Genomic DNA, 23,579 nt, shown 5'->3' with positions numbered 1-23,579 from the left:
CACTCAAATTCCCTGTGAATACGCAGCTATTTCCCCCTACACATTACAGATAGATGCCTAAGGAGCTGTTCCCTAGTGTGATTTGGTGGTCTGTTATCCAATACTGCATCTTTTGCTTTTCTGTTAGGACATTGATTCTTGAGCATTCAAAATCATTTTCTTCATGTTTTCTTTCCTGTGTGAAGCCAGAAGGGACTTCCTATGCATAAAGTTGGTGGCTTTACTGGAAGAAACTATTCTTGGATTGGAGGGGCAAGTAGAAATGCTACTGAGAATCACAGAAGCTTAAGGAGGTTTCAGACATTTGAGTTTGGGAAACATGAATACAAGGAAAAAAGGTTCAAGGAAACAAGGAACTAGTCGTCAAGGAGTCGGAGAGGATGCCTCACCACTCTTGTCACTGTGCTGCCGTCACCTCCTTGCCTGGTTTTGCTTTTGCAGGTTCTGGTTCTGCATATACTGCAGGATAATGTGCGTGGTGTTTACAGTGCTCATAACTGCCACGGTGATCTGAGTGGGCTCCATGTTCCCAGTGCTATTGCATCTGCACTGAAAAAAGGAGCTAAACGATTGTCTGCCATTGCTCTGACAGAGGGAGGGGCGACCGATGACATGGCTTACAGGGAATTAAAATCAACAAAGGGGGTGGCTTTGCATCAAGGAGAAACAACTGTCACACAGACTGGCCCCCTCAAGGATTTAACTCAAAACCCTGGGTTTAGCAGGCCGTTGATTTCACGGAGGGAGGGGTAGCAAATGAATACAAATGAATACAAAACAAATCTGGTCTATTTCTTGTTTTGATCCACTCCATCTATCTTATACATCTTAGGCTGGCAGCAGATGGTGCAGTATGACGGCTAGACATCAACATCTGCTGGGTGCTCAGCGGAAGATGGTGCGTTACGATTGCTAGCTATCGTCATCTCCTGGGTGCTCGCCAGAAGACAGTGCAGTACAACTGGGGAATGACCTGGCTGAGTCACTCCCATGTCTGCCCAGGTGCCCCTGACCAACCTCACTGAGGTTGGCTAAAAGAGCACCCAGGAGTACGATGACAATGGTTACCAGTCATAATGCCCCATCTGCTGCCAAAAGACAATGAGTTGCTGCTGTGCAGTTCCACATCTGCCAGCATCCAGGAGACATACGGTGATGGTGAGCTGAGCGGGCTCCATGCTTGCCGTGGTATGGCGTCTGCACAGGTAACCCAGGAAAAAAGGCACGAAACAATTGTCTGCCGTTGCTTTCACAGAGAGAGGGAGGGAGGGGGCCCTGACGACATGTACCCAGAACCACCCACAACACTGTTTTTGCCCCATCAGGCATTGGGATCTCAACTCAGAATTCTAATGGGCGGCGGAGACTGCAGGAACTGTGGGATAGCTACCCACAGCTGCCTACAGTGCAACGCTTTGGAAGTCGATGCTAGCCTTGGTACTGTGGACGCAGTCCACCGAGTTAATGCACTTAGATCATTTTGTGTGTGGACACACACAATCAACTGTATAAAAACAATTTCTAAAAAACTGACTTCTATAAATTCAACCTAATTTTGAAGTGTAGACATACCCTTAGATGGTATTGAGTAATTAGCAGTGGATCAGCAATGGCCGGTCACTTCCCCACTGGGGAGTATCGTGTCAAGAAAAAGACACTCAGGATAGCTTCAGAGAATTGCTCTGAAGTGCACTCTATTATCTAATCTTTTTATAACTAACTTTTGCAAAACACATAGCTCATAGTGACCTCTACTGGGTCATCACCTCTCCTAACTTCAATAAACTACTTATCAACAAAACACTCCTAACAATCTCAGTCCACAACCTTCTATAGCAAAGGTACCCAATCTCAAGGTCTCCATCCACTTATTTTCTTTCTGTTTCAATTTGTTGACTCTTTTCTCCCTTCCTCCCATTCAGATTAACAGAAACTGCAAGTCTACAGCTAGCATTTGACCTTGCCTCCAGAGGCCCTGCTTATTCAGACTAACCCTTACCTAGAAGGTGTTATTTTATTAATTCATGGTGGATGAATGCACACAATATGGTTGCAATTAGCTTGATCATATTCTGGGGTAACATTTCCCTCGATTCCAGGGTAGCACCAGACGCAAGAGATCACATTAACATTTTTCATTCCTGGAGACAGATGAGGATGGGCAGACTGTGGCAACCAGACAGGTGAGGGCTCAGAGGAATTGCACATAGCTAGGAGTTGTTAATTGATATCAGATCCTCAAAACATGGAAACTCTTTAAAATACCTCTCAATATCCAGCTGTTCCAAGGGAATGGAGAGAGATACAGGACACACCTGTGAATGGCAGCTTGGCTACACCTGTAGGAAAAGCAAGTTTGCGCATAAAGATTTCTCCAGCCATTCAAGGAAGGCAGATGATCCTTGCTGGGGATTCAGTATTCAAAAGAATTGAAAAGATATTCTGCAAGGGACAAGCAGACAACATGACAGTGTAGTGTCTTCCCAGAATCAAGACATGCGATGTCACACTAAGATTGACTTCTGAAGTCAATTGGCAAGGATCAAAGGTAATGGTTCATATTGGCACTAATTACATTTTACCTCAGTAGAAGGGGAATTGACATTGCACAGGACAGGCTGGAATTAAACTATTAACGAAAGCAGAGATATGAGCATTCAATTTAGCACAGAACCAAGATGTTGAGAACGAAATTAATCAAGGTGCCAAAGGACATGAAAAGAAGATATTCTTTAAATTGACTACATAGCAATGCTATGAGCCTGGGTAACAAACAAAAGGAAGTGGGATTGCTTATTTGTGAATAAAGAGCACAAACTTCCAGTGCATTCAGATTTTTATTAAGTTCAAATAATTTCTGAATGGACTGGAACTGGTTGAGGTATATATTCTGCTTAAGTCTGTCCTCTTGAATCTGAAAAAAGTGATGAAGTATGAATGACAGCTCAATAACCCCTCTAGCCAGTCAATGGTACACAAGCATTGAAAGGAATAAAGGAGAGGTAAAATGATGAAATGGGTTATCAATGTACAGAGGTTTAGAGACAGGTAATTACATTAATGGTGACTGAGCTGGTTGTGTTGTGGGAAAACTAAGGTGATCTCCAAGATCAGGAAGTAAAAAGGAGAAAAAGGTGCCTGGAGCGAACAAGAAGTATGAATAGATAGACCTAAAATGATCACTGGGATACTGCATGCTTGAATCAGTATCTGAAAATATTTAGGTATAACTAAAAAGAAATAATTTAATATATTGCGTAGGGAATTGTGGTGACGATAGATCACCACTTAATGAATACACCATGCATCAAGTCATCATCTGAAACTCTCATGGAAAGCTTGGTGTGGATTATTTTCTTCCAAACAAACTTCATTTGTGTTTGGCCATATTTGAATTCTACCCAAGGAATTCATTATGTCGTATTGATTTATTGACACAAGATCTAATTTGCATGTGTAAATTAGCAGTAAGAACATTTCCCATCACTTTGCTATATGGCTGGATTGACTGTTTACTTAATTTCTTTCAGCACAGCTCTGGATTTTACAAGATGCATTAGCAACCAAAAATGTCATCTCAGCTTTAGTTACATGTGGTATATACTTTACAAAAAGGTAAAGCAATATAAAACTTAAATTTATGTGAATTAGAATTTGCAACCAGTCTTGAGGTTTTCCAAATAGGATGTATCTATCTTTCAGAGCACTTGAATCCCCCTCCACCTGAGAATCACTAGAAAAGCTTATCTCAATCTTAAATTTCCATTAAGAAGGTATTTTCTGTCAACTGATATTTTCTTAGAATTGTCACACACATAATGATTTTAGTGCTTTATCTTTGTGGGAGGTGGGCAATAAAATGTGCTTGAATCTAAGATAATTCATCTCTTTTATGGCCCCTTTTTAAAAAAAAGAATTGGACATTTGGACACTTTCTTAATTCAAACTAAATGGAGTGGAACCAAGAAATAGAGTCTAAATGAAATGTAATAATCTTGTACTGTATCAAATGTGGAGTTTCAGATATTACAACAAATGTAGTTACAATAAATACAAGATAGCTACAGTACTAAATCAATATTGTAACATCAGCAACTTTTGAGACATTTATGCATAGAGATATGATGATTAGCTTTTTCAACTGAGTTTGATTCAGAAGAAGTTTAACCCCCAAACTAGCAAATTATATATAGCTCTGAAGGACATTTATTAGTCTTTGAAACAAACAACTAATATAAAGGAGAAGAGAATAGGGGCACATTCAGTGCTAAGTCAGGAAGAATACAAAAGTACAGGCGAACCCACTGAAACCTTAGGATAGAAATATAGTATCTGATCAGATGCTTATGCCCATGACAGTGAGAAAAATTTTGCTGTCTCATGTTTGGAAATTGCTTTATGATCAATGGGCATAGCACCCATGTAACAGAGTGGAAGAACTGGCTTGGTATAAGGCACAGAGACTCTATGTGACCATGGGAAAGTCACATAGGGCCAACTTTTTAAAATGCATTTAGGCACTCAAAGGTAAGACAAGCACCTAGTGAGATTTTCCAAAAGTGCCAAACTACCATTGAAATTGATGGGAGCTAGGCACCTGGTGCTTTTGAAAATCCCAATATGCACCTCTGTGCACCTTTAGGCACCTGATTACTCTGAAAAATCTCTTTTTGACTTGACAGCAGCTCTGCAGACTAGAAAGACTCAGGATTTGTCTTCACTACCATGCTATATCAGTGCCACTGCATCAATGTGGTGGTGCTGATGCAGTGCATCTGGTGAAGACGTGCTATGTTGATGGGAGAGCGCTCTCCTGATGACATAGTGTGGTGTAGACACCACTTTAAAGTCAATGTAACTTACCTCACTCAGGGGAGTAATTTTTTTACACCCCTCAGTGATGTAAGTTACATTGACTTAAGCGGTAGTGTAGACAAGCCCTGAGTCAGTAACCTCAGGGAGACTTCTGCTTTGACATCAAGCTAGCCAACTAGAAGTGCTGAACTAATGATCCTCTTGGAGGCTTGAATGTTGATATCAATCCTACACGTTCATGCTCTCAAATGAGTGACCTCACAATCGCCTGCCCCTCAAGAGCAGATGAGCAAGACAAGTGTTGAGTTAGTGATATCAGAGAGACCAGGGGCTTGACAGCAGCCCAACAATTCAAAGTTGCTGAGCAGCCATTAAAAGGAGGAGCTGTGGAAGGCAGCTCCTACTCCTCTGATAAAAGCAGAGGGAGAACTCCCCTCCTTCCGCTGTTCTAGGCTTGGGGAAGCTTAGCAAGAATGATATTGAAAGGCTACTATCAGTATAGCCAATTGTAGCCTTTTTGTTCTCTGGAGTGTTTAAATCCCTCCCTTTTTAAAGAATCAGCATTTTAAAATATGTGTCCATGGGGGGTTTTGGTTGAGGAGATGATGAAGAATGTGAAAATTCACAATGGTTTGTGCCCAGTATTATACCTGGAGGATTGTACCAAATCAACAGCTGGTCTTTGTCTTGGGTTCTGTTTTTCACAGAATACACAGTAAGATAAATAATCACAGCATGGAATTTTGAAACTGAAATCATAGTTATGGCAATCATAAACTATCTGTTCAAAAATCTCACACTAATTGGCACTACTACTCCAATGCATTAAAGTAAGGCATAATTAGGTTACTAACTAATAAATCCTAAATAGATTTGTGAAAAAGCAGGATGACTGCTAAGGCTATGACCTCTTATTTTCATATGCGTCACAGGACAATTAGCTGCTATAAAAAGCTTTTAAAGGATTAAGAATATTGTTGCAACTTACTGATTCCCATAAATTTTGGGGCTTTGTTATAAACTGAAATGCTCTAAACTGAAATAGGAATCATATCCTTAATCATTCATCCTAGTAAATCATTATTGGGACAGCATTTTTACAAACTCCACTAGATTGAAATAAACACATGTTATGGCTAAGAAGCAAACTTCTAGTAAGAATCTTCACTCTTTATATATACACACTTTACTACATTTAGATTAACCGAGATGCCTGCTTATTAACTGTTCTACTATCAGCCAGTCTTGTAAAGTAGACAGAAGATAGATAACATGTTCACAGATCTGGGAATGTCTTTCAATTGTTTGGATGAGTATTTGCCCAAATGCCTAGTAGTTAGGATTGGCACCATCTCTTCCTGGCCAATACTTAGTCAATGTGAAAGTTTTGCATTAACTTGACATTAACTTTTTTCATCACTGCTATTGTATTATTGTAGTACATAGGAGCCCTAATCATAAACCAGGACCCCCATTGTGTTAGGTGCTGTATAAACAGAACAAGAAGACCATCGCTGCCCCCAGAAGTTTACAATCCAAGTGTAAGACAATTGAGAACAGATTACTAGACAGAGAGATGAGCAGTATTGGTTAGCCTGACTAAAGCATTCCAACAGTCTAATTGTATTCAAGGTGTGTTTTTTTTGTAGACATTACAACAAAGGTGCTTTTTAAGAAGGTATTTGAAGGAGAACAATGAAGTGGCTTTGCAGATGTTACAGGGAGCTCCTCCCAAGTGTGAAGGGCAGCATGGGAGAAAGCATGAAGGTGCTTGTATGAAAATGTAACAAGTGGACAATGCAGGCTGGCACCATGGGACGATCAGAAGCAGATGTCAACCAGTACTGAGTGAGAGATATCAGGTAGAGTAGGGATAGGCCATGAAGGACCTTGAAGTGAAGTGAAAGCAAGTAACTTATGTGCAATGCACTATGAAGAAGGAGCCAATGGAGAGATGCAGAGGGGATGATGGTCAATTTTTGGGGTTAACAGAATGATTCATTTGAACTAGCATTCTCAACGAAGACGACACTGGCTAGTTTGCATTTGTTAAGGCTGAAGAAAAGGATGTTGCAGTTATCGAGATATGAGATGAAACCCCACAGACTCTTTCCTACTTAAGTGAACTCTAAACACAGTGGATACAGCCATGTATAGAACCACAAAGTCCAACCGAATTTTAACTACATTGACACAATGGGATGTATGGTATAACCATACAGTTAAACATACAGATATATGTTTTCCCTGTAGGTCCCTCCCCGTGTTGTTAATGCAAATTATGACTCCCAGTACTCATTGCTAAATAGGCATTTTACATATGAACCACATGGGTCACATGTGTCAGAATGGAAATGACAAATCCCAAGCCATCAGTTTCACTATGCATGTTGTGATGCTGGGAGATCCTTTCCCAGATCAGAAGAAGAGCTCTGTGTAGCTCGACAGCTTGTTTCTCTCAGCAACAGAAGTTGGTCCAATAAAATATATTACCTCACCCACCTTGTCTCTCTGAAACCACAAACCATAATATTAATCCTTTAGGTTAATCAATGGCTATTAGCTAAGATGGTCAGGGATAGAACCTCATGTTCTGCCTTCCAGAAGGTGTGACAGGACCATAGGGAATGGATCACTTGATAAGTTGCCCTGTTCTGTTAATTTCTTCTGAAGCATCCAGCTCTGGCCTTTGGTGGAAGACAGGATTCAGGGCTAGATGGACCATTGGACCCAATATGGCCATTCTTATGTTCTTATGAGCTTGGCATATGGATTGAATGCTGTATTGGTAAGTACATCGTTTATTTTGGATGAGGAAGGATCTGCAGATTCAGGCATGACCTCCAGGGCCTAGTAAGAGATTAAAGTAATGCCAATGCAGATAGTTTTCTCTATGATCCTTCTTGTGCCAAGCAAGATGACTTGACACTAGAGACAAATGATCACTGCACTAGTGTTTCAAAGAACATACTTTTGAGATGATGTGAACCTGAACAGTTACCTATTTGGTAATGATGGCAGTATCAACCACATTGGTTTCAGACTAACAGGGCTTTTTAGAGTGCTTTAAACTAAAGCAGGAAAGAGGTAAAAGCTAACCCTTCCCTTATCAGTCTTGCAACAAGATGGAAAAAAATGTAGAAATACATTAATCAGTAAGAACAAACAAAAAATGTCATGAGATGATTGAGATTATGCTATATTTTTATTGGGTATAATTAAAAACTGGTCAGGTTCCATTAAAAAAACCTGGAATAAATGGGAACAATTTTCATAATGCAGGCAAGTCGGAAAGTGATGCTGAACAGGTGGAATATTAATTTTATGAATCATACTCTACCCTGTTACTGTTTTACAGTCAAACAAAGGAGAACCTACAATAGATGACTACTACATAATCAACAGGACTAGAAAGAGATTGAGAATGAGACACTCCTGTACCAACCTTTCAGATGCTTAAAACAACAGGATATAATACTTACAGATGTCTTTGTTCAGAAAGCTACTGAGTAACATCTAATCTAATAGCTTCTCTCTTCCTCTTCCACTTCCACTAGTACACATTAAAAGGTTCTCTCTCGCACACTAGCTCTAGTTATTAGAAACACTATACAAGTTCAGTATCATTCAACCAAGGCTCTTAGTTTATATAAAGGGTAACTGATTTAAAAAAAAAAATTGAAGAATCCAGAAGATAAATTACTCTTTTTAGCAGTAGGGAATAATTTATTGATAACATGAGGATAATATGAAATCTTGGGACCAGCAATCATTAACTACTTTAATTCAATACCATAGGGAATGAATCAATATAATTCTGCAATACAAAGGTATTAGATTTCAAGAAAGCAAATTCTGGGGAATTAAGACGCTTAGTGAGGTGAAAGCGATGGGAATAAGACTTGTAACAAAACCTGTCACACTGGAACAGACCAATGTACATGTTTGTAATCCTACTTTCCATAATGTTGCATAGGAACAGAGGAATCTGACTTGTACTGGAATATATGTATGTTTTAAGAATGTTATTAAACAATTATACAAATGTCATTTCTAAGAAAATGATATGCAAGAGTAGAACCTAAGGATTTTATAATTACAGCAAGACAACTACAATGATCTACTCAATGCATTGAAATATGAGCAATTAATGCAATATTTCCGAGGAAGGGATTACTATAATTTTGCACCTGAGGATTTAGGATTTTGAAAAACAAATGTTGAATAGCACTTTGATTCATATCCCACTGGCCAATCTAGCCCTGGTTAAATCCTCTTCACAGAGTGAAGATGATTTTTAATGTTATTGCCAAGAATACAGACTAGCGTAAAGAACATTAGCACCCAGGAGCAAGCTAAATTCATTTTTTCAAACTCGGTGTTAGCTGCCAGCATTAGATCCAGAATGTAAGATGGGGTACATTATTTTTGAAAAATTAGGTTGAAACTTAAACTCCTTTATTGTGTAATCAAGGAAGGCACCAATGAGTCCAAAAGGAAAACATTCATTGATAATACTAGTCATATAGCCAGTTGTGACAAATGAGATGTAAAGGAGAAAGATAAAGCCATAAAAGGCAACTGGAAGTGGAACTAGCATGAAAAAAACCTGAAAGATTTGTATCTAAGAAAGTACATTTGCAAAATGCAATATCACTGGAGGGCACACCACATTTGGTATACATGGGAGATGTTATCAGATACAGTTTGCCCTATCTCTACAAGGTGACACGTGCCTTTGACTCCCACGGGACCCAATTTTGATCTTGTTTACCATTCTAACACCATTTATTTCTGTACCTTTTATATAAACTATGTATATAAGCCTCTATATATTCCCTCTGACTTTTGAGATCAGACTCAGCCTTAATTGAAATGGGCATTCTGAACCTTCACAGGATCAGGCCCGGAGCTTACAAAGGTTGAGCTCCATAATCATCAAACCCTGAAGATATGGGAGATCCACTATAAAATCTCACATGACTTCTGTTTGTGCAAAGGAACTATTGACCCCTATTTAAAGGATTCTGTCCAAAAGAAACTCGGCTAACAAAGCCCTTGGTGAAACAGATAGTGACAAGGCAGAGTGCATAATGAAACAATATTTAAGAGTTCCACCTTCAGAACCCTTTGCAAATATTAACTAATTAATGTTCAGGACACCTGTTGTGAAGGACCTATAATCATTATACAGGTGGAGAAAACTGAGTGAAAGAGAGAGCAAGGACTCTTGAAAACATGGAAGAGCATGAGGAGTGGTGCCTCCACAGCATGAGCTCCCTTTCCTGGAAACCCTCCACAATGTCACTGCTCAGTGAGGGCTGTACAGTTAGGATGTGACAGAAGGGGAGATGGAATGTAATTATCTGAAGGAGTATTTTAACTTCAATACAAGTATTGACAAGGAATGTCACTTTCAGTATGACTGCACCATTACAGTTTTGTTGTCTTGATGGGGAGTCACCTGTCTTCAAGCCTGACTGTTCTGTTTTCTCTGGCTCTTGGAGCTTGTCTCTGCAGTTTAGTAGTCCAATATAATGTGTATTTCAAAGAGCCTAAGAACGCTGAAATTGTACACAAAGACAACCATTGAAAAATGTTGATTTTATAGTTCCTGGAGGAGACAAAGTGGCAGAAATAATTGCTACTATGTGAGACATGACCTCTGAAGATGTCCAAAATGCATATTGCAAAGGAATTCCTGTCCATAGGAATTGCCAGTCCTATACTCATACCATATCTTCTCCTACTATGAGGTTTCTTGGCAGATTTGTCATTAGCACAAAATCATATGACCAGAAAACAGCAATTGGTTTGTTTACAGGATTGACAGCATACGAGTATGATTACCCTCCATTTTTCTTCCATTTAACAGTAGTTAAAGAATGCTACAAAAGTAGCAGTTGCATCTTTGAACACAGGGCTGGGTCTAGGCATCAGCGTCCCAAGAATGTGCTTGGGGCGGCACTTCACCAGGGGCAGCATTCCAGCCTTTGGGGTGGCACCTTTGCTTCAGCGGCAGCATGACAGCTTTTTTTTTTTTTGCTTCGGCAGCAGCACTCCAGCGTTTTTTTCTTTTTCTTTTTTTTTGCTTGAGGTGGCAAAAAAACCAAGAGCCGGCCCTGTTTGAACAAGGGTGGATTTTTATTAACTTCCCCACAGAACAGGCATACCAGAGAGATGGAAGAATAATGCTTCTAATGGACATTTTTTGCAGCTTATAGTAGAACAATTGAACCTTCAGTCTTCACCAAAATGGATGAGAATTCCCTTAAGGACCAGAGTCAATAGCTAGTTGCAAGTTTAGACATAAAGAAATAGCAGATTGTAAGATGCCTGGGGCAGGGAATGTCTTCTCTGTGCTATGCTTAGTACAGTGCTAGATGTCCTAGTCACTGTTGTAACAGACATAATAAAGCATTGAGGATTTAATCTTCCCAGAAGTTCTTAAATAAATTTGTATAGAAATATTTATTTAGACAGAGAATAAAATATTTTAAAATAATCCCAATTGGAAGGACAGACAGGATTGCAGCCATTCTTTTCATAAGTTCAGAGAAAGAAGAAAGGACTATATCTGAGGTGGTAAAAAGCACAGAACAAAAGAAGAATATAAGATACCTCTCAGACTGATAGCTCTTGAGGTAGAAGGCAGGAGCATTTGTAAGTTTTGTAAATGTTACTAAATTGATCTTGAGCTCTTTTTTAGGGCAGTTTTCCAAGTACATGAACAATATCTTATTCAGCAGCTTTAGTAGTGCAGTCTATGTGTTACAGTTCTATTTCATGTTACTAATGCTATAGGATTTTGCCACTCTCAGTAGTGGCAATAAGTACTACAATCATACTGCTCTTTCTCTGCATTATTTTCAAGCTTATCAGCTCAGACTATCTCTGCAGGCATGTGGCTGAGGAGGGTATGTCTTCACCATGGAGTTAGCTACCGCCACTCATTGTCACTATGCTGACAGGAAAGCTTTCTCCCATTGGCATAGAGTAGCTACCCAGGAGACCTTACAGCAGTGCAGCTGCAGTGATACAGCTGTACCACTGTAAGATCTGTAGTGCAGACACAGCCTTACATTCAAGGTGAGGCACATGATCAAGCACTATAGAAGCATCTGGAAAAGGAGCGAGGGACAATGAACAAAAACTTCAGACCCAGCACTGGACTATGAGATAATATATTCAGAATAAAAAGCAGAAGTACTGAACAGGGGAAGAAGGCAAAATGAACCATTAGCCAAGGCTGACCCCACCCCCAAAAAAAGTTAATAGATTACCCCACAACATGTTTTTACAACAGAAAAAAAACAAATGTGGTAAAGCCACCAGGACAGAAAAGACAGAACTCACTGAAAATCAGATGCCAAATATACGTCGTGCTTTCTTGGAGAAAAAATGTCATCATGGCAAAATGAGTAATGGAACAAAAATATTAAACCAACAAGCTCTATCAAAAAAGATTTAAACCCGTAGCGCCACAATGTAAATCCAAACTGCAAAGAAGGAGAAAATAAAACACAACCAGACTAAATGGGTTTTGATATTTTAGGCTGCAACAATCAATGTCACCTTTAGTCTGCTAATCACATATATTTATGGGGTAGGCACTCTAGTAAATTATACATATATTTTTCATTGACCTACTTCTGTTCCAGCTCATTAAACTGAGCTGCTTTCCAGTCTGCTTCCCTCTGGCTAGGTGTAATAGTGTCCCTGCCTTCTGGGTAGGTGATAATTAAATTCATTGAATAAGTGGCAAGTGGGTGGAAAAGGAACTATTTACACCTATCCAAAGGGGAGAGTCCCAATTAACACTATGTTTAGGAACTTGACTTTTAAAAGAATTATTAAAATTTAAATTAATTCTAAACTCTGATGCTCTCCCCATATTTAAGTTGGCTCATTTCTCCTTACTGGGAATTAAGATGTTTAAAAATAGGAGCCTACATTTAGACATCTAAGTCCACTCTTAGGTTCATAAAATAATATGAATTTAAAAAATGCTAGCACCCAGAAGCTCATTGACTTAAAAAGCTATAGTAAAATCTGAGTAACTCTCAATGAAGCAGCTGATAATTTTGGGGTGTTACTAAACCATACACACACACACAATTAAAAAGGCGCCACTTTTGGGGAATGTGCTCAGCGCTCACCTACTCCCCCCATACCTATGCTACACACACACACAGATCACTTGTTAAATGAAGTGAGCCAAATTCAGCCTTCTGTGAAGTGAGAAATATAGCTATTCTTTACTGGAGCATAGGACACAGTCAAAAGATCTGAAATCTATTCCTGGCTCTGCAACCAACTGAACAAGACTTTGAACAAGTCAAAATATATACCTCACTTTCCCCATGTATCTATCTTTGACACCTACAGATGGCAATTGATATATAAGCACAGAATACTCTTCTTATAATATTCACCATGGCCATTATCCAAAGCCCATTGAAATGAATGGGCATCCTTCTGCTGACTCCAGTGGGTTTGGATTCAGGCTATATATGTGTGAGATACTGGTGAAACCCTCTGTATAAAAGGGAGGTGGGAGATTCTGCCAGAATTTTCAGCCATTGGTGCCTGTAGCTGGGGATGTGCAGGGACACAGTTATAATGTCTGCCTGTCCCCTAGCTGTAGGTATGACCCCCATGCATCGTGAGGTTGTGACATTCCCCTCTGGTATTATCCGGACTGGTGATCTGCTAGGTCACTCCAATCCTTGACACTGGGAGTCAGCCTTCCCCTGCTCTGCTGTGAGAACCCCCACTTCTGGGCTGTTCACACACAGTCTCTGGCATGTAAGCTGCTCCTTGGATTGTGCAACCGAATGACACTAGCCAATATCTTCGGTCTCAGATACAACCCTAGAAACCTCCGTCTTGCACTGTCCAGTTATGCCGGCTGGACACTGCAAGCTTATATGAGTTCATCAATTTAACAAAGAAATTATCCCAAGGAGAGTCTCTGATATGCTTCAAACCAAATCCACTGCTTTAGGTAGAACAAATAAACAGATTTATTAACTATAAACAGGGGCGGCTCTAGGCACCAGCAAAACAAGCTGGTGCCTAGGGCGGCAAAATCTAGGGGGCGGCAAAAGGCTGGGGCCCCAGCTCATCCTGCCGCTGCGAGAGGAGCGAGGCCGCCCCCCCCTGCCTGCGGGGCGGCTGGGGCTGGCCTGCCTGACCTGCCGCAGTCATGCCTGCGGAGAGGTCCACGGGCCCCCGACTCGGACCTCGCAGCGGGCGGGGGCGAGGGGCTCGTCGCGCGGCTGCTCTGCTGGACTGCAGGCATGACTGCGGCAGCTCTCAAGCGGCGCGCCGACCGGCCCACCGCCCGCAGCCGCGGAGGTCCAGCCGAGCAGCGCAGCCGCGCGGTCCTCTGCAGTCATGCTCGCGTCAGGTTTGTTTGGGCGCCTCTGCGCATGACGCATGACTGCGCGGAAAAAAAAAGTAAAAAGACTATAAAGATACATTTTAAGTGATTATAAGTCAAAGCATAACAAGTCAGATTTAGTCAAATGAAATAAAAGCAGAACACATTCTAAGCTGATCTTAACACTTTCAATGCCCTTATAAACATAGATACTTCTCACCACAGACTGGCTGATTGCCCTTCAGCCAGGCTCTCCCGTTTGATCAGTGCTTCAGTTGATTGGTGATGGGGTATCTGTAGATGTAGGTGGAAGAGAGAGGAAGAACATGGCAAACGTCTCTCCCTTTTATCATGTTCTTTCTTCTCTCTTGGTTTTGCCTCCCTCCCTTCAGAGTCAGGTGAGCATTACCTCATCCCAGTCCCAAACTGAAGAAGGAAGGTGACTCACTCAAGAGTCCAACAGATCCTTTGTTGTTACCTAGGCCAGTGTCCTTTGGTCCTGTGAGGCTGGGCTCGGTTTGTCCCATACATACCCTGATGGGGTGTGAACTGCCCCTCTGCTCCTGGAGAGTTTTTGCCTGGGCCTGCTTTAAGCCATGAGGACACATTTTCAACCTCATAACTATATACATGAAATTACAACCTATAACATTACTATAACAACTATTACTACAACATCACTATAACAACAATACTCAGTGCATCATGAGCCTTCCGAAAACACCCGGCATGACAAACTTTGCATTGGATACCACACAATCATATTATAAGGATGAACATGGGGGTGCAGGGTATTCCCCCGAGGTACAGAGTGTCACAGAGGTACCTTGATGGTTTCTCACAACTACTTCCCATAAACATGTCCCAATGTGATGGAGCATTTGGCAGTTCTGGGCAGTGGATGGGGATCACCCTGCATGGGTATATGACTGAGAGAAGCATTATCTCCTTGCATACCTGGAGCAAAAAATCCCAGAATAGTAACACATCTGTAACTCTTCCTTTGTCACACATAAGTCCACTGCTTGACTACCACCACTTTGTCATTAAGCGTTTGTCTACACTGTAGCTAGGAGCCAGCCTCCCAGCACAGGCAGACTTGTGCTAGCATGCTAAAAATAGCTATGTGGATGCTGCAGCTCCGACTGGAGCTCAGGATCTCAAGTCTAGGGGTCAGAACTCAAGACCCAACCCAAACCACAACATCCACACTGCTTTTTTTTTTAAGCATACTAGCTTGAACCCTGCTAGTGTGAGTGTATCTACCCAGGCTTGTTCCCACTGCAATGTAGACACACCTTACATTTAGGCCATGACACCTAGTGCAAGGTGCCTTGAAATGTGGCCTACAGCATTTAAAACAACTTGCTGCTGAAAAGAGATTTTTGTAAGTAGCAATTTTTGAAAACTGAGGAAAGCGTGACCATTCTTCTCACTTTCCCTTACCTGTGAAACCATCTTGGCAAATTTTGTAAAAATACTCAAGTGAATATAAATATTACCACAGTCACACTGTATTGTAAATGATACATTTATGAATTCTTCCTGTAATTTGCATTTGGCTTTTGCTATTGTTGTAACATCTTTCTCAGAAAACACTCATGTGATTACAGAGGTGATGACTAGACCTTTATTATGATATAATATAGTACAATAACTTAAGCAATGAGGAACTGTGCAGCTTTTTATGCAACCAGGCATTAGTTATGTAAAAATATTCAGGAGGCATAAGCATATACTATATGTATATAATTCCAGCAGTATAAAGGTTAATGTATAAGTGGGTTACAGAGAGAGCTCGATGCTCAGATAATATAAATGACAGATTTTGAGATGATTGTGTCAGGCGAGGCCAGCAGTTCCATTAATTTTGCAACATCATCATATATCTTGCTAATAGTAAAGTTCTGCTTCACTGTTTGCTGTTCTGCTTTGCATCAGGAGTGACTTTCACAGGCACAGCTAGGCTGGGGAAGGATGCAAGAGAACACAGATCACCGGGTGGGGTTCAGACAATGATGGGGGGTTTCTTTGTTCAGTTTTAAAATGTGATCCTTCACCTCCTACCCCCACAAAAAAGTGTAGCTTTTAAATAAAGAAAAAGGCCCCCCGACCAAGAAAGCATTTAGATATTTCTTCACTTCCATTCTTCACTTTAAAAATATGAGTAATCTCATTGAAATCAATGGGCTAAACATAAGGGAAAGCTTCTTTAAATTTTCCAAGTGGTTTCTAAATTAAAGTCATTTTTTGTGTCTCCAGGAACTGCATAAGGGGTACATCCTGTTTCGACCCAGACCGTCCCCTTTTTAAGCCCTGTCCTTGATGTCCCAACTTGGCATTTGTCCCATTTGCTATTGCCCTGAATGAACATTGGCGGGGGGGGGAGAGGTGATGTTTGGGGAGGTAGGGGACACTCACTGTCGCTCACTGGCCCTGGGCCCTACTGGGCAACCTGGCTGGTAACTGCCCAGCCAAGTTTCACAGCATCCAGTTGTGCCTTGTATCAGAGCCATGTTAGTCTGGATCTGTAAAAGCAGCAGAGAGTCCTGTGGCACCTTATAGACTAACAGAAGTTTGGAGCATGAGCTTTCGTGGGTGAATACCCACTTCGTCGGACGCATGTATTCACCCACAAAACCTCATGCTCCAAACTTCTGTTAGTCTATAAAAGTGCCACAGGACTCTTTGCTGCTTTTACAGTTGTGCCTTGGCACCAAATGTGGCACGCTTCCCCTGCTGTCCTCTGAGAAGTCTCTGGAACTGCCACCCAGCCTCATGTCCTCCTCCTCCAGTGTCCTTTGGGGGCAGTCCCCAGAGCCCTCACCAGGCCCCCTTTACTCCACCTGGCTTCTTTCCCTTCCCAGTCTGCCTCCAATTGCCTGCTTCTGCCACACCCCATTCAGGGCACCATTTAGGGAGGGTGATGGGGGACACCTGCTCCCGCCCCATGTTTCGTACCACTGTCTGGGAGCAATTCCCCATACCCCCATCTCTTGCTCCTCTCCCCTATCCCCTCACCAGCTGGGAGAGACCCATCCCCTGTCACTTGCTCCTGTCCCCTCACCAGCCGGGACCGACCCTCCCCTGCTTCTCACCCCAAGTCTCCTCACTGGCTGGGAACGACCTGTCCCCCGCCCCTTCCCCCAGCCCCTCACCGGTTGAGAGTGACCCATCCCCCATCCCTCACTCCTCTCCTGCCTCCACTCACTGGCCAGGAGCAACTTGTCCCCTGCTCCTCTCCACTCTCTCCTCACTGCACCTATCCCCTGTTCCTCTTCCTCCTCCCCTCACAGGCCAGAAGTTGCCCCCCCATACCAAAATCTGAAATGGCAGCCCTGCATCCTATCCTTCCTCTCACCTTCCCGTGGCTGCTCTCTGGAGTATACTTGGTCCCTCCTGCTACCTGGCATCTCCTTCCTGCCCCTCTGGTATCCCAGCCCCAAAAGGGGCATTGCCCGCCTGGCTGGATCATGGTCAAATATCTTCACCTCCTGGCTCTGAGCCCAAAAGTACTGACACTCCCACCCTGCTTTGCTGCCCAGATCCAGGCCATACCCATTTTTCTTCCCTCCCACATCCATCTCTGCTACTTGGCTCAATTGGTTGTGCAGAGGAATGTTCACAGGGGACAAGCGGTGACATCAAGTGGCTTAGGCCAGCCCCACATGTCCTGTTTTCAGTTTAGAGAAATATGGTGACCCTAATAAGGGATCCATATACATTTCTGTAGCCATCAAGAGCAAAAGGCAGAAGAGGAGGCTTACTGGCCTGAGGAATGGTGGATTACTTTTCTACTGATCAGAAGCAGGCATTCACCAAACAACACTGCAGTCCTTTTTTAACATCAAATTATTTTGACTTGGAGATTCCAAACATCATATACCGTGAAACGTTGATTACCCAAACATAAATTATCTGAAACTACCTGTTACATGAAACAGGCTCATATCCACTGTTATCTTTCAAAAATATTGAAAATTCTATCATCCATGAGTATTCACTACCCCCTATTTTGGATAATTGGTAATGCAATGTTTTTTTTTTCTTTTTTATTTGTATTTGACTGCAAACTTACTTTCACTTTGTGAAAAATCTAGCCAGAGCTAGCAGAGAACACTCATGCTGCATGAAGTTTGATGATGGCAGCAAAAAACTTTCAAGTTGGTTACTGTAACATGAGAACAATGTTTCAAACATCAAAAATATCACAGATCATAAGGAAGATGGGCAACTATAGACTCAAAATTCTGGACATTAGTAAGAGCAGATGGGCAGGTACACATAAGAAGTGCTTCAAGCAGGAGAAAAAAATATTTAATTTATTTCGGTAACAGTGATAAACACTCAAAAGGAGTAGCACTCATGGCAGATTCTGTGGAAAAAACAATCAACTGGGAGCCTATCAACCAACAGATCATATATACAAGATTCCAAACCAGATTCCTAAGAAAGACAGTCACAGTGCTCTGCTCCCACAGATGAACATGGCAACAAAGACAGGTTCTATAATTGTCTCCAAAGTACGAGTGACAGAATACCAAAACATGACTTGCTTCGGGTGCTAGCTGACTTTATTGCTATAATAGGATGCGACAACCAAGGAATGGAAAGAGCAATGGGGAAGCACGGGCTGTAGATCACCAACAAAAATGGTTAAAGATTCACTGAATTGTGCTTGGTGTCTGACCTAATTCTTGTAAGCACCTTGTTTTGTCACAGAGACATATACAGAGAAACATGAAATTCGCCAAATGACAAAATGAAAAACCAGATCAGCCACATCTGGGTTAGCATGAGGTTCAGGACACCTGTCCAAAACACAAGGGTATAGGAAATTGCAAATAGCAGCAGCAACAATCTTTGCATTACTAAACTGGTATTATAATTGAGAAAGATCAACTTTAAACAGAAAGTGATAAAAAAAAGTCCACAGTATAAAACTGAAAATGAAAGAGTATGGGGAGAAATTTCAACCTGAACTATGGAACAGATGAGAGACATTGCCAGAGGCAAAGGAAGGTGAGAGACAGACAGAACTAAAAAAGCAGAGCTCAGGGACAATGTGATTCAAGCTGCAGCACCCACAAATTGGACATCAATAGAGCAAAAACTGAATAAGCCAACAAAATATTGGAAAAAGAAAAAGGAGTACAAGAAAGCGAACAAAGCAGTGAAAAGCAATGCAAGGAAAGATGAATGGAGATATGCTGAAGACCTAGCAGGTGAAACTGCTTCTATGACAGGAAACCACAGATCCATTTATCAAGTGACTAAATCCTTGTGAGATTATTTCAAAATAGGAAGTGGACTAATAAAAAGTAAAGATGAGAATGCTTACAACTGATGGATAACAGTAAAATAGATGGGCAGAGCATTTCAAAGTAGTCCTCAACAGATCTAGTCCCACCTCAGCACCAGATTTTGACAAATGTATAACATGGCAAGCTCCCCTAATCAATTTAATTGATTTTCAAAAGGCAATTGACACTATGCAGACAGACACACACACTGTGGAATATTCTTCAGTCCTACAGAATCCCAGATAAAGTTGTCCAAATCATGCAGACCGTGCACAGAGATGTGAAGTGCTCTGTAAGGGTGAACAACCAGACAGAGTAGTTCATTATTGATACTGGCCTGAAAATGAGGGTTGCATTTTCTCTCTGCTACTGTTTGGCATTGCTATAGACTGAATAGTAAAGAAGTGTATTAGCAATATACATGCTGGAATAGCATGGGTAGAAGGCAAATGCCTAAAAGACCTGGACTTTGCTGATGATATTGTGCTACTGAGTGACAGCCCTGAAAAGTTACAAAGACAGACAACCTGGCAAAAACAACAACCCATGCAGGGCTCAAAGTTAGTTATCCTAAAATGAACATCCCAGAAACCCAGATGTCAAGCAGTAACATCACAGTAAAAGACAAAAATGTCAAGAAAGAAGAACAGTTTATCTACCTGGACAGCACCATATTGGCCAATGGGAGATCTCAAGAAGGAAGTGACATCAAGAATAGGAAAGGCATCCACAAAATTTACTAAAGTGTAGTAATGCTCAGAAATATGGGGTGGGGGCACAGATTTTTAGTTCAAATGTAATCTCACTGTGAATATACAGCTGCAAGAGCAGACAAGCTACCAAAATGTTGGACAGAAAACTAGATGCCTTCTAAAATAAGTGCCTATGAAAGACTTTGGGCATTGGCTGGAAACATATTGTTACCAACAAAGATTTGTGAAATCACCAACCAGCTACTTGTTTCCACCGGCATCAGAAGGGGCAAGTTCTCTAGATGACAGCAATCTCCACATGAAGCTGTCAAGTGGAAACCAACTGAGTGTGAGGGCACCCCAGAGAAATTTTAAGAAGAACATTTAGCAGGTAAGGCAGAATCATCGATCTCAACATGACAGAGCAGATGGAAGCAGAAGCAAATGGCAGAGAGGAATGGAAGAGACTAATTTCTGTACTCTGCGCCTACAGTTGCACAGGAAGGATGTAATGTATTTTCTCTGCCACAGTATGGTTAAGGAATAACTTTTGAATCAATTTTCATTTTCTTACTTGATTATTTTCATTCATTTACTCAGATGAAAGTCCATCTGTTTCACTTGCAGTTTTTCTTGTTTGTTTACAGTTTTATGAAATATCAGCACAGACTGTACCCATCTTGATCCTTCATACTCTGGCATAATAAAGGCAGGAAATAAGGTGAACACATTAGTATGAACACCTGATTCCACCACATAAAAATGATTTAGCACCTTCCATATAAAAAGAATATATGTTCACATTATTTATAAGAATGAATGCTGATAACGTTCAGAGCCCACCAAAATTCAGTGTCTAGCACTAATTACAGTGTGTCTCACAAAGACACGCCCGATAACTTTCTAGGAGCAGACACCTTGTAAATGTGAACTCTGGCTGGGATCCCATGTCTCATACTGAATTACTGGGAGGAAACTTTATACTGCTACAAATTTGTACGTGAGAATATTTTGAATTATTTACTTGAATTAAATTGTTATAGAACTTTATAGTAGTTATCTGTTTCCACTCTGCCCTTGATGGTGACATTTTGAAATTTGAGGTTTTATTACTAGATGCCATAGGGTTAAAAGACCTGGTGGTAAACAGTCTGAGCTCTGCTACACTAGAGCATCCACCATTACTGCCACTGATGGAGGATTATGGGTCTGATTTTTACTAGTGTAATAATGCCTTAATACCCTAACACCTTGAATTTTACCAAAAAGTAAAAAGGTAGATAAGCATTATTTGTACTACCATGCTGCAGAGAAGCCCTAATCAAGGATTAGAACCCCACTTTCCCATCACTGGACAGATAATGAATACAATCCCAACCCATACTCATAATGAACAACCTTGCTCAGAAAATGGGACACTGAATTCTCTGTAAGAGACATATTTAATTCTACTGGTACTAAATGTTTCCTTTTTCTTTAATTGGTCAGGGTTAAAAAGAAAAAGAAAAAGTGGTTTGTCAATTTTCATGTTGCTTCTCATAATTTAAAATATTGCATTCAAGTCTGAATTAGACTATATGTTCTTTGATGGCACTTAAATAATAAATCCTTTCAACTCTTCTTTTTTCAGGCTAATTAGTAAAAAATTTTTTTTACAGTCTTTCACATGTAAATACTGTAAATAGTGACATGTTAACCATTTTGCCACTTTTCTCTTGACCAGCTCAGTCTAGAGTGGAGAGGACTAAAACTGGATGCAGATGACTAACAAAGTTGGTAAATATAACAATGTTAATGTTTTCCGTATTATTCTCTGAGTCAGAGATAAATTCAAGCATTTTTAAATATTGCTGTATGCTGGGCAGATAGTTGTGTGAGCTATAATATTTCATAGATCTTTTTCCTTTGAAGGTCTTTATTATAGAAGTATATAGCAGCAGCCCTCTATCTAGATTCTTCTCTTCTTCTTCAACACTTAGCCAGCCAGACAGTTGGCCATAGCAATCGTTCACCATTTGGTCCATTCTTGAGGAACCACAAAAGCTTGATGGCCTGAGAGTCGAACATCGGAACAGACTTAATGAACCCATGTAATAGGGGGATCTTCCTCTGGGCTGCCTCTACCCCTCAGTTGGTGGAATTTTGTCCCGGATGTTAGAAGCCACCTGAAGAACGGCGTTCGCTGGAATGTCTTGTAGCATCCTTGCGACATGTCCAAAAAGCATAAAGCTCCGCCTGAGGACAATGGCTCCAGTAGTCTGTAGACACAAGTGACCATAAACATCTGCATACAGATGAAGTCATTCCACTTTATGCCCAGTATATGACATTGACATCTTGTGTGGAAAGCCTCCAGCTTTGTCCAGTCTGAGCGGCATAGTGTCCCTGTTTCAGAGCCGTATAACAGTATGGGAAGGATACAGCTCAAATAAATCCTGAACTTAGTTGTCATACTAAGATGCTGTTGATTCCATATCCATTGTAAAGGGCTCATGGCAGATGCTGTGATGCCAATCCGATGGAGAACCTACGTGTGAGAATTGGAGGAGCTGGTAAGTACAAAACCCAGATAGCAAAAGCTGGAAACTGATTAGACGGTTTAGTCATTCAAAGAGATTGGAGTTGCAGGTCGACCTGGTCCTAGGTCTCGCTTGTTGTCAGAGATACATTGCAAGTTCAGGAAGCCCCTGCATGCAGCGTATACTGATCTTAAAGCTGCATTGAGTAGACCATGTCATGTTGTGGAAGGCCTTAAAGGGCGTAGGTATCCCTACCACTCTACTGGACTTGATTAGAGAGCTGCCCACGTTTGTTTGGGGAACCGGATGTCAGTGCCTTTTAAATCAGTATCTGGTGCTAGGCAGGGTTGCATTTTGGCCCCTGCACTCTTTTGTCAGGCAATGGATTTCATAGTGCAGCAATCTGCCAGGTCCATAGGCACTGAGAACAGTCATCGCTCGCTCACAGACCTTGATTACGCTGATGACGTTGTTCTTTTAGTACAGAGCCCAGACAGGTTTCATGTGGCACTCCAGCATATGGAGGAGGAGTCAGCTAAGATTGGTCTCCATGTTTCATGGTCAAGGACAAAACTGCCAAATCTAGGAAGTCTGTCTAGATTGCTCAACTTAACTTGCTTATAACTTTCTGTTATAAAAGATTGAGACTTTTTTTTAAAGAATCCTAATACCTCCATTGTTGTCATCAGGCCTTTGAGATTTGGTTGGAGGATAGTTTTGGGACCAGAGAGGTAACTTTTGCTGATTCCACATAAATCTGTATAGATCAGTCAGATCTAAAAGCTGGTGAAAAATGCAGAAGCACACTTGTTTTGTACAGCATGGCAAAACCCTTTGAGATTTCATTAGCACTGCACATATATCC

At 41.2% G+C, this 23,579-nt stretch overlaps 1 long non-coding RNA gene across 4 annotated transcripts in view; it reads right to left on the bottom strand.

Annotated features, from left to right (window-relative positions):
• Positions 1-23,579, bottom strand: part of LOC120406598 — a 128,243-nt gene that overhangs the window by 3,679 nt on the left and 100,985 nt on the right. For 3 of the 4 annotated variants that reach the window (XR_005599387.1, XR_005599388.1, XR_005599385.1), the window contains exon 5: positions 15,817-16,167. The exons of the other annotated variant lie outside the window; for it this stretch is intronic. This is a non-coding gene — a long non-coding RNA (uncharacterized LOC120406598). Of the gene's footprint in view, positions 1-15,816; positions 16,168-23,579 lie in introns of those variants that run through there. 4 annotated transcript variants of the gene reach the window in all.

This window comes from Mauremys reevesii, linkage group 5 (genome assembly GCF_016161935.1).
Source record: "Mauremys reevesii isolate NIE-2019 linkage group 5, ASM1616193v1, whole genome shotgun sequence".
NCBI lineage: Eukaryota > Metazoa > Chordata > Testudines > Geoemydidae > Mauremys > Mauremys reevesii.
The sequence above is the reverse complement of the archived record's forward strand: the minus strand, read 5'-3'. Positions and strand labels throughout refer to the sequence as shown.